General features: G+C 42.2%; 1 long non-coding RNA gene across 1 annotated transcript; it reads left to right on the plus strand.

The window, feature by feature from the left end:
* The first annotated feature begins 2,746 nt into the window (after window positions 1–2,746).
* Window positions 2,747–3,458, plus strand: LOC139071628 (uncharacterized). The gene is made up of 2 exons (XR_011521478.1): window positions 2,747–2,980; window positions 3,332–3,458. It is a non-coding gene; the product is annotated as an uncharacterized lncRNA (long non-coding RNA).
* Window positions 3,459–11,320: the final 7,862 nt, after the last annotated feature.

Here is an 11,320-nt window from a genome sequence, read left to right on the forward strand (position 1 = left end):
TGAGTCCAGCTGGTACATCAGTGCTCTTTCTGTCCAAAACTCCCTTCTTCTTAAGTTCATCCACTTTCAGTATTTACTATTGTTTTTTTTTTTGTTTTTGTTTTTGTTTTTTAAATGACTGTTATACTTGTCTTACAGGAGCTTCTGAAGATGTTCTGTCTTGCTTCTCCATCATCACTCTCCAGCTCCTCAGACCAGCCACTCCAGAACCTTCCCAGATCCAGGATCAGAGAAATTTTTATTTTATTATTATTATTATTTTTTTACCGTGTCCTGTCTGGCTGTGAAGCAAGCAGAATTGATGTCTGAATGCTGGTGACAAGCCTTACAGATTTACTCTCAGGTGGAGCATCAAAGCGTTTGCTTTTAATGTCACGCCTGATACTTAAAACTTTATTGTTATTGTTGTTGAATGCATTGTAATTCCGACCAGACACGGAGACAGAGGTGAAAGAGAAAGGAAAAGAAAAGGTGGGGAGAGACGGGGCGGGGGGGGGGGGGGGGGGGTCCTCAAAAATAAATGAACAAGAGTCTGCTTCTAGACCTGCAGAAAAAGACAAAAAAAAAGGGACACAACAACAATACAACAAGATCTAGCTATCACTGAGTCAACTTGATGAAGAAAATATATAATCAACATTGCTTAACTGAAGAATCACGATAATAAATCACAGTGCATTAAGTTCCCACCATAGTCTTAAGACCTGTGTTTAACATGCCCAAGCCCATACTTTTGAGAGCACCATGTGAGCACCTGTGTGTGTACACGCGCTTGTTTATGTAAGGTTTCTCTATAGGAGCGTCCAACAGAGAGTGTGAGGGACCACAGATCCGCCCCCCAAAGATGCGCAGGAGACGGAGGGGAGCTCCAAGTCCCAGAGATCAGGCGCTGCCCCAGAACACAGGAACCCCAAGGAGACTGCAACCAGGAAGCCCCCCCCCCCCCCCGAGAGGCACAGAGGATTGCCCCGGGGGGCCACAACCAGCAGCCGGCAGAGTCCCGGGAGATATCAGCGGCAAGCCCACAGGCCCGCCCGCAGCCTCCCACCCCCTAGCCGGCCGAGCCCGGGACCCAGCGACCCGGGACCCAGGGGCGACCACCCCCTCCGGGGACCCAGCAGAGCCCAGGGACCCAGACCCCACCAGGCAGCCACCGGGATCTATCAGGCAGATGCCTGAAACTTAAACCCCCAGACCCGGTTGCCACGAACACTCAGGCAGACCATGGCACAACCCCTCACACCAGGTGTGGCAGGGGGAGGGGGGACAAAGATCTATATTGTCAAGAGAGGTTCCAGGAGAGGGGAGGAGTCAAAGGCCCCACCTGACATATACAATCATACACAAACACAGTCACACACTCCCTCCCTCATGCTCACACATGCACATACAACCCAAGACTTACAAAAATGCATGCCGGACACCCACTCATGCTCCCCATACACACCCTATTCACTCTGGTCCCAGTACTGCTGCACACTGGGTACAACCATCACCGGTAACCAGAGTTTGACCCTTTCTGCTGGGGTGCTCCCCCCTCCAACGCTGAGCACAGCAACCCACCACCCCAAACCCCAACCAGACGGCCAGATCTCCCTCCCAGCCTCCAGCCCCAGGAGGCCTAGCAACAACAGAGGTGGCTAAGACCCCTAGTCTCCCTCCGCCTGCTCCAATATAGTGTTGTGTGATTATGAGGTGTATTCCATGGCTGTGGTGAGTGGGCAGTGCGGGCATCATCCGGCCTATGCCAGCTGGTGCCACCGCACCACCCCACTTACACCCTCAGCCATCAGTGTCTAAGTGCGGTTTAAAATTGGAAGTGGGCACCGGCACCCGGGAGGAGGCTGAAATATCCCCCTGCCAAATGCTGTTGAATGTGCTCACTCCCAAGGCCCTAAGTGTGTGTTTGTGTGGAATGTCGTCAGTGGAAGTGTATAAGGTGCAAATAAAATTGGGGGGCAGGTTGCCACAGGAATGCGGAAATGGGGTCCATACCCGCACTCCCTGACTTGCCCAACCCCCAAGGTCCTATGTGTATGTTTGTGTGATGATGTGAGGTAGCAGGAGGAGAGAAATATGAGGGGATGGGGAGGAATGGCTGGCTGGGCTTAGCCCTCCAGGGAGCCAGCTCCCCCACTGGCCCCAATAGGCACCTCTGTTGCCAAACCGCCACCCAGGGCATGGAGACCCCAGCCCATCCTGCCAGGGCCCAAGGCAGCAGCATTACAGAGCCTCACGGAGTCCAAGGGCACCAACCCAGCCCCACCCCAGCAGAATATCTATGCCCATCCCTGCATTTGCACAACTTCCAGAATATATAAGACATGGGACATCCAGGTAAGGTTGGGTCCTCCCCCTCCTGAACCTCCCCCTCCCCTGTGATGGAACGGCAGGGGAGCCAAGGTCTACCTGAGGCCCCCGAACCCGGGTTCGGGGATCAGAGCAATTTAATAAAAGTTTGAAACATGTCTGCTTGTTGTTCTCCTATAGAAGCCTTAAACTAGAATTTGCTAATGAGCTTTCTTGGCAAAAATATGCTCTTAAATGTTTTTATTTACATAATCAAGAAAAACGTTTTTCATTGCTGCTTCACCAAGACATGACTCTGAAAATGTCCTCATGATCCTGAAATGCTGGTTAAAACAAATTACTTTTAAAGAGCGGGTCAATTGAGCCTCAGAGTCCTTCTCCACCCACGTATCAATTTTAAAAAATGCAACATTAGTAGGCGTTGCCTAGAGGACCGAGAGGGCGGAGCCACGGCAGTGACGAAGACGATGGCTAACTAGACGAAGCTAGCTCCCTTCACTCTGAGCAGTTATTAGAAGTGGAGGACGTTTCTCCCCCTCCTTACACAGACACTCGAGAAGAAAGGGACCAAGTCTATTTGGAGGAGACAAGCGGACCTGAGTCTTATTGTTTTGAGCTTGTGAGTTGCCTGAAACTCCCAGAACCGACCCAACAGAACCACCTCTGAACGGTAAGTAGCATTTAGCCATAGCATTGGATTAGCTGCAGTGTTTGGCTCCACGGCCCTAAAAAGCTAGTATTCAGCATATTTTAGAGGTTTATCTGCTTCAGCACACCTGGTTTTAATCAGCAACAAATAGCTGAGCTGCTTAACAGCTAATCTAACCTGTTAAAGCAGGAAAATCCACTGAAACGTGCTGGATAGCAGCTCTCCGGTAGCCCTGGGCTCAAGTTACAGTCTGCTGCATATAAAGTTATGAAAATACCCCATGAGAAAATTATTCTGTAATGTGTTCAGCCCACTAAAACTGCCCTGATTTCTTTATTTATTTACTAATAACAGCTGCTCTCTCGGTTCTAGGTCCTCTGGTGTCTGCAGCTGGTCTCTGCTGCTGTCATCAGGATCAGGAGCTTCCAGAAGAATGTGCCTTTCAATGACTCTTTCCCCCTTATTTGTTATATTAATTAAATAAATCTCAATTTATATATTTCCTGTTTTTGTTCATGTCCATAAATACTTAAACATGCTTGAAATTAGAACGAGCTTTTAACAGTGAGGTGCTAGTTTAATTAATCACATTAGAGCTAGTTAAACATGCAATGTGATAATTCAATTAATGTAATTTATAAATATCCATTAAAATATCAAAACTGGAATCAAAATGAGATATTTGGCAGCACAAAAAACTTGTCAAACACAATATTTATTATAATAATTGTAGGTAGACAGGAGACAGAGCTGATGGAGGTTCTCAGTCATCGAAGGATGGCTGAAGGCTTTCCAGGAACAGATGTGGTGTTGTCTCTTCTCTCTCTATTCTGCCAGATGAGCTGATAGGTTACAGGTGTGTGAGGACATCCTCATGCTGTCATAACCAGATGACAGGAGTTATCAGGTGATCAGCCAGGCTAATGATGAGTTGCAGAAAGAAAACAAATTCAGGACAGTGTACAATATGTGGTGTTTCTCACCTTATGTGCTCTTACAGAATATTAACGTGTGCCTGCCTCATGGTGTAGAGTCCATATTTTGCTGAGTGTCCTGCAATAATGCAGGTTATTAGTTAATTTACTTTTGATAGCAAAAACAAAATATTTAATGTAAAAGTTATTTACCAGGTGAATCAGCTCACATGTCACCACCAAGTGTCACTGGGGCAGAATCAGTAGCCTCCTTCATGATGTCATGATGTAATCACATACTTATTTAATTGTTAATATCTTAAAAATTCTGAAATGTTTTAATTTTTTTTTTTACCTTGAACAGTTCACTGAGCTTGCACTGTCACTGAGGTGGAAGCTGGAATCAACAGCAGACACCTTACATCTTGGTCTTTTCAGGGGGTGTGGACGCTCTGGGACTTTCTGGAAGATGAATTTTCATCATGGTCCCCGTGGGTCACCAGACACACTGCGGCTGTGAACTCCATTCTGGCTGGCTATGTAAAAACAAAGAAGCAGCACATTTATAAATGTTTAAAAGAGCATAAAATCACGTGTAACAATAATCTGTGAAACAAATTAAAACTAGAAGGTAATAAAATGTTTACATAGAAGATTATTAAAAATAATTCACCTTTGCTACAGGTAAGGCTTCACATCAGCCTGGACAAGTGCATTCTTGCAGCTAAATCAGTCTGACAGCCAGTGTCTTGGGTAGATTTAGCCTGAAAAAAAAAATAGAAGCACATTGTTGTTGGGAGTTTATAAAGTCAGATAATATACAAAAGAATCTCCTATATAGGCGCTTTATAACATTCCTAGTGTGTGATCGTTGTTATAACGTAAAAGTCAGTCACACATGATGTGGAGAGCCTGAAATGTGACCTCCTGAACAGAATTCCTTACGGAACCGGGTCACAAGCTGGATTTCACGCTGTAATGCTGTCTGTCAACTAGTGCTGTTAGTTAGAGACACTGTTGCAGAATTGCCGACTGACTAGCAAAAGGAAGTGAACCACGTCTCTCAGACTTTGCATTTAGGTAGGGAATTGTCTTTAGAAGATGTTAAAACGTTTATTTAGCTTACTCACCTCAGACTGGAGCCCGCCGTGGTGGGGGAGCAGAGTCGGTGGGCTGCATCTAAATCGCGGAAGAGCCACGGTGGGCAGCCTCCCTCTTCAAATGGAGGCGTGCAGAATCGCGGGTAAAATGCCCACAGAGTCACCGCAAGCATACTACACTACACCTACTCACCAATACTAAGACGATATGGAACACTAAACCCGAAATACTTTCCCAATTACACTAACAGCCAAACACTAACTAAACTACAATATCCAACAGCCAAGCTAACACTAAATAAGTATTTATAACACTAAAAGATATGCTAAAGACTAGGATATGCTAATGCTATATGCTAATGCTGAACTGCCGCTGACCTCCTACGCTCGCTTGCAAATCCAACTCCCACTCGCCACAAGGCGTGGCCGAGACGCTCGTTGCTTTTATAACTTTGGCACGGAGCTGCTACGTAGTACTCTACTGGTTTACGTAGTACTTTACTCTTTAGCCATTGGCTAAAATTTATTCAAAATGACTCAAATTCTATGTTTTCAGCTGAAGGTGGCGCATTACTGTGGTTTTTAGACAGAATTTTTAATTTTTAAAGAAAATGCACCAAAATGCTAAAATAAACAATGCACACATTTAAAACACTATTAGACACTCATTTATACAGTTTATCAGCAAAAAAAAAAGTTAATTTAGACGTTACTTGCTCTTTAACCTCTTATAAAACAAACGTGTCTGTTGATGTTTATGCCCACTACAATACTGAAGCACCTGCATACTTGCTACCGATTTGCTAACTTTCTGTAATATTTTGATATTTAAGTTGAAAACATGAACTGCTGTAACACAAATTTCAAATGTTCTAGATGAGCACTTGTTTCTAATCAACTAATCATTATTTCTGTGATTAGTCAGCTTTTTCCTTTTCAATAAACACATGGAAAAATTACAATTATCTCACTGAAAAATGGTTTAACAGTGTTGCACATGTATAATAATCTGCACTGGTTTTCACAGTTACGGCATTCTTCAAACTATAATAATAAAATAAAGTGAAAAGTTATTTACAATTGATTACTTCAAGTTCCTACTATTTACATTTTATGCATCGATACTGTAAATGGCTGTTTACTAAGGCATACAAAGTCAGTGCCTGTACACAGGTAGTTTGCTTGTAAATCTACATATTTCTGTTCTATATGATCCTGTATTCTTCATTAATGCTACTTACAAATCCACGAGTCTGTAGAATTGCCTTGTTTATTTGAGCAGGTATTGAACAATCCTTTTAGTTATTAACAAGTTGAGTGTGTGCTTAAGAGGAGTTTAAAAGTGTTAGCCTTAGAAAGTAGATGAGCCTCTCCCACAAACCACATTTTTTAAATTTAGGACTTTACAGAGTGTGCTGAAAGACAACAATGAGGCTGATCATCTCCATTTTTACAGGAGGCAACCCCCTGCTTACTAGGCAAGAACCCGTATGAGAACATTCCATGTGCAGCTAAAGATCTGTAAACTAACTCTGGAAACCACCAGGGACCAGGCCCAAAAGCATCACTTCAGAGGCCTGACAGTCTGATCTGCTTTGTGTCATAAGGCGCAAACACGAGAAACCTAATTAACATCCAGAGATTCTTACAGAAGGAACAACTCCAGCTGATATGTTGCATTCATTCGATGTCTTCCTAAATCTATATCTAATTATAAATTTGTAAATATTTTTCATAAATTGTGGTGCTCAAAACCTAGAGACAGTTGCTTCAGTCGATCTGTTCTGCTTCTGCAGCCAGACACTAAGCCAATCCAATAAAAGTACAGGCACTGACTTTGTATGCCTTAGTAAACAGCCATTTACAGTACCGACGCATAAAATGCAAATAGTAGGAACTTGACGTAATTAATTGTAAATAACTTTTCAGTTTATTTTATTATTATAGTTTGAAGAATGCCGTAACTGTGAAAACCAGTGCAGATTATTATACATGTGCAACACTGTTAAACCATTTTTCAGTGAGATAATTGTAATTTTTCCATGTGTTTATTGAAAAGGAAAAAGCTGACTAATCACAGAAATAATGATTAGTTGATTAGAAACAAGTGCTCAACTAGAACATTTGGAATTTGTGTTACAGCATTTCATGTTTTCAACTTAAATATCAAAATATTACAGAAAGTTAGCAAATCGGTAGCAAGTATGCAGGTGCTTCAGTATTGTAGTGGGCGTAATCATCAACAGACACGTTTGTTTTATAAGAGGTTGAAAGTAATTTGTTTTAATTACTTTCAGCGTTTCAGGATCATGAGGACATTTTCAGAGTCATGTCTTGGTGAAGCAGCAATGAAAAACGTGTTTCTTGATTATGTAAATAAAAACATTTAAGAGCATATTTTAGCCAAGAAAGCTCATTAGCAAATTCTAGTTTAAGGCTTAGGAGAACAACAAGCAGACATGTTTCAAACTTTTATTAAATTGCTCTGATCCTGGATCTGGGAAGGTTCTGGAGTGGCTGGTCTGAGGAGCTGGAGAGTGATGATGGAGAAGCAAGACAGAACATCTTCAGAAGCTCCTGTAAGACGAGTATAACAGTCGTTAAAAAAACAAACAAAAAACAAACAAACAAAAAAAAAAAACAATAGTAAATACTGAAAGTGGATGAACTTAAGAAGAAGGGAGTTTTGGACAGAAAGAGCACTGATGTTCCAGCTGGACTCACGAGCCACGAGGACAGACTGATACGGGGCAGCCACACTTTTAAGTAAACATCAGGTCTGACTGAAACAGCGTTTCTGCCTTTTACAGGTAGACAGGAAAAATAATAATGTTGACACATTGTTGATAATATTACTACATTTCAAGGCTTTTTCAATAGAGTGAAATTAGTTGAAACAGAGCCGAGTTGTATTAGAAAACAGCAATCCGCACAGCCCGACAGCCCGGCGAATCTGGGATGAATTAGTGCTGCCTCAACCTCCTCGTCTTTCATTGGGTCACTGGAGTTTAAATTAAGTGGATGAGAAACCCATGGGGAGGGCTCTGCATAAATGAGAGTAAAGTTGAATTTTAAACGCGTTAAAACTGTCACAAAGTGGCGTTAAAAGCGACGTTTTATGTCACAGAACGGCGAAATAAGCGGCGTTCAATGTCCGTACCAAACGCCGTATTTTACGCCACCCACACAGAGAACGCGTCTGGGATTAGGGTGACGTAAAAAACGGTGTTCAATGTCCGGAAAAAACGTCGTATTTTACGGGCGTTCAACGGGACCGTTCAGAACGGCGTCAATTACGGCGTTCTGGCAGAGTTTTCGCCGTATTTTACGACGTCTTGGCACATCAAACGGCGTTTTTTTCACCATTTCTTAACTAGACGGGTTGGGAAAGTGGCGTATTGTGGCGGTTTTGGCTTGCCATACCATTTTGATTGAAAACGGGAACGCCCCCTGTTAGCAGAGTGTCGTTGTACGCAGCGGTCGGTCCAAACATCCCAAGCGGAGTCCCAGGTTCAAAGGTAGGAAATAAACGATAGATACAGAGCTTTTTGTTTCAATAGGCTTTCACTCGCGCTAGCAACTTTGCAGCCAGACACCAATGCTCCCCTCTTAGTGGTGCATCTATGACGTTGAGGTCAACATACATGTCCTTCATTGGTTGCCTTGTTATGATGTCATCCTCACTTCCTCTTTTGTCCTTTTCACATTAAAAGCATATTTACGCGTTCTTATTTACAGATATATACATACACACATGCAGCATACAACAGCGCATATTGTACTGATGCTTAACACCCCTACTTGCTCTGTAGATGTTTGCATTTTTCATTGATTGTTGAACTTCAAATTCCAAATAACAGTTTTGTAGCTGTCGCAGTTAGATGTGGTTATTCACTGTCATTTGTTTGATTTAACTGTGGAAATATTTAATTTAATTTCTTTGTTGATTTGACGCAACCTGCTGGCTGGATTGAAATTTGACACTGGAAGGTGGGCAAGAGGGGAGCGAATGATTAACTGACACGAAGCACGGAGAAGCAACCAGAAGAAGCTCACATCGGATAAAGAAAAGTGGACCTGGACTGAAATTGCTTGTGAATATTAAGTGGAGAGGCGCACACGTTTTTCACTGTAACTGTTCATGACGGATATTTTGTTTTGTGGAAGAAAACGCCATGAGTATATTAAGTGGAGAGGCGGTGTGTTTGTATATTTATCTGTATTTGCATTAATATCTGAGTTATAATTTTATGTTTCTAAAATTAATATTTGTGTTTATTGTTGTTCATTTCACCGTAGTTTTTCACGGTGTTTGCTGGTAACAAGAAGATAAAAGAACCTGTTGAGCATCAGTTGGAGCATGGCGTTTTCTTCCACAAAACAAAATATCCTTCATGAGCAGTTACAAGTTGGTTGTACTTGTTCAGTTTACACACAGATGTAGGTTTGGTCATTACATCTGCAATCATGTCTTATGTCACCGTTACATTAAATCCATTATTCCTTCTTTCAATGTTGATCTTATGAAATGATATTTTATGTCAGCATGTTTACACCTCTGTCGTTTTACAGGATTTTTAGCTAAAGCTATAGCACTTTGGATGTTCTCATATATTTTTGTTTGTGCATATTCATAATTGTCCATGTGCTCAAGAAGTTGCATCAAGTATAAACATTCCTGAATGGTGGCTGCCAGAGATATGTTCTCTGCTTCACACGTGGACAAAGCAACTGTAGACTGCTTTTTGGTTTTCCAGGATATGAGTGGTCCCTTTTCTGATAGGCTGATGCAATATCCTGTCATACTCTTGCGGTCTTTAACATCTGAAGCCCAATCTGCGCCACTGTAAGCTTGTAGTCCTCGTTTTTCGCCTTCACATTTCTGGTAACATAACCTCTTATCTTGTGTGCCTTTGAGATATCTCAACACATGTTTGACAGTGGTCCAGTGCTGTTCTGTAGGGCATGAGAAACATTGTGAGACTTTACTTACTATGAAACTTAAATCTGGTCTTGTACACGCAGACAGGTAAATAAGACTCCCCACGGCTTCTCTATACCGTTTGACATCACTCAGCCTTTCCTCATTTTCATTGTGTTCCACCTTCTGCTCACATGGTGTGGTCCTGGGTTTGCAATCCTGCATGTCAAACCTTTCCAATATCTTCTCTGTATATTTGGTTTGTGACATTGCAACAGCCCTCTCGTTCTGCTCAAAATCGATACCAAGAAAATCTTTCAACTTTCCTAAATCTTTCATTTTGAACCTGGCTGTTAAAACCAACTTTATGTCTTCTGGTGCCCTTTCATCGGAAGCTGCAATGATCATGTCATCAACCCACACTAGGATTACTATCTTGTCTTCTTTCCTTTGCCTGGTATGCACACACTGATCAGCAGGATTTTGTATAAAACCATTTTCACACAAATATTCATGTAAAACATTATTCCAGGTTCTACCTGCCTGTTTGAGTCCATATATAGCTTTGTTTAGTTTACACACTAGTTTATCATCCCTTTGTGCCAGTTTTTCATAACCTTCTGGTGATTCCAGGTATATTTCATGATCTATAGGGGCATGAAGGTAGGCGGTTTTAACGTCCATTTGATGTAACAACAGATTTTCATGTACTGCTTTCTGCATTAGGATTCCTACACTGTTTAAATGTGCCGTAGGTGAGAAGGTTTCCTCATAGTCTTTTCCCTTTTTCTGACTGAACCCCTTAGCTACATATCTAGCTTTATGTTTATCTGTTCCATCTGTATTCCTTTTAATGGTAAATACCCCCCCCCCCCCCCCCCCCCCCCCACACACACACTGTCTTTCTACCTTCTGGCAAAGTTGTTAGAGTGAATGTGTTGTTCTCTCTCAGTGAGGCTAGTTCTTCCTCCATGGCTCCCTTCCATTCTCTTGAGTCAGGTGAATTTATTACATCTTCATAAGTTAAAGGTACATTAGTAAAAAGTCTGTAGCAGTAGTCCGTGTTAGTTAAAACTTGATCATCATCCTCAGTTACATAACCTTTTGTTACATAATCTTTCAAGTAACTTGGCCTTTTTCTCTCTCTTGTAGGATAGCGCGATGATGTTTGTTGTGCTGCATCTAGAGGAACTATTTGTTGTGTTTATTCACTGTGCAGACGCTTTTGTTCAAAACAACTCACGAGTTAGACTAAAGATGTAGAAGAAACCTGGTTACCTGCAGAAAACCCATGCATACATGAGGAAAAAATGCTAACTCTGCACTGAAAGGCTGCAGCCAGGATTCAAACCTGCAACCTTCTTTCTGCAAGGTGCTGCCATGCATCCACATTAGACTAAAATCAGAAAGTGTTGCCTAAAGAATC

Source organism: Nothobranchius furzeri, chromosome 9, assembly GCF_043380555.1.
Source record: "Nothobranchius furzeri strain GRZ-AD chromosome 9, NfurGRZ-RIMD1, whole genome shotgun sequence".
Classification (NCBI taxonomy): Eukaryota; Metazoa; Chordata; class Actinopteri; order Cyprinodontiformes; family Nothobranchiidae; genus Nothobranchius; species Nothobranchius furzeri.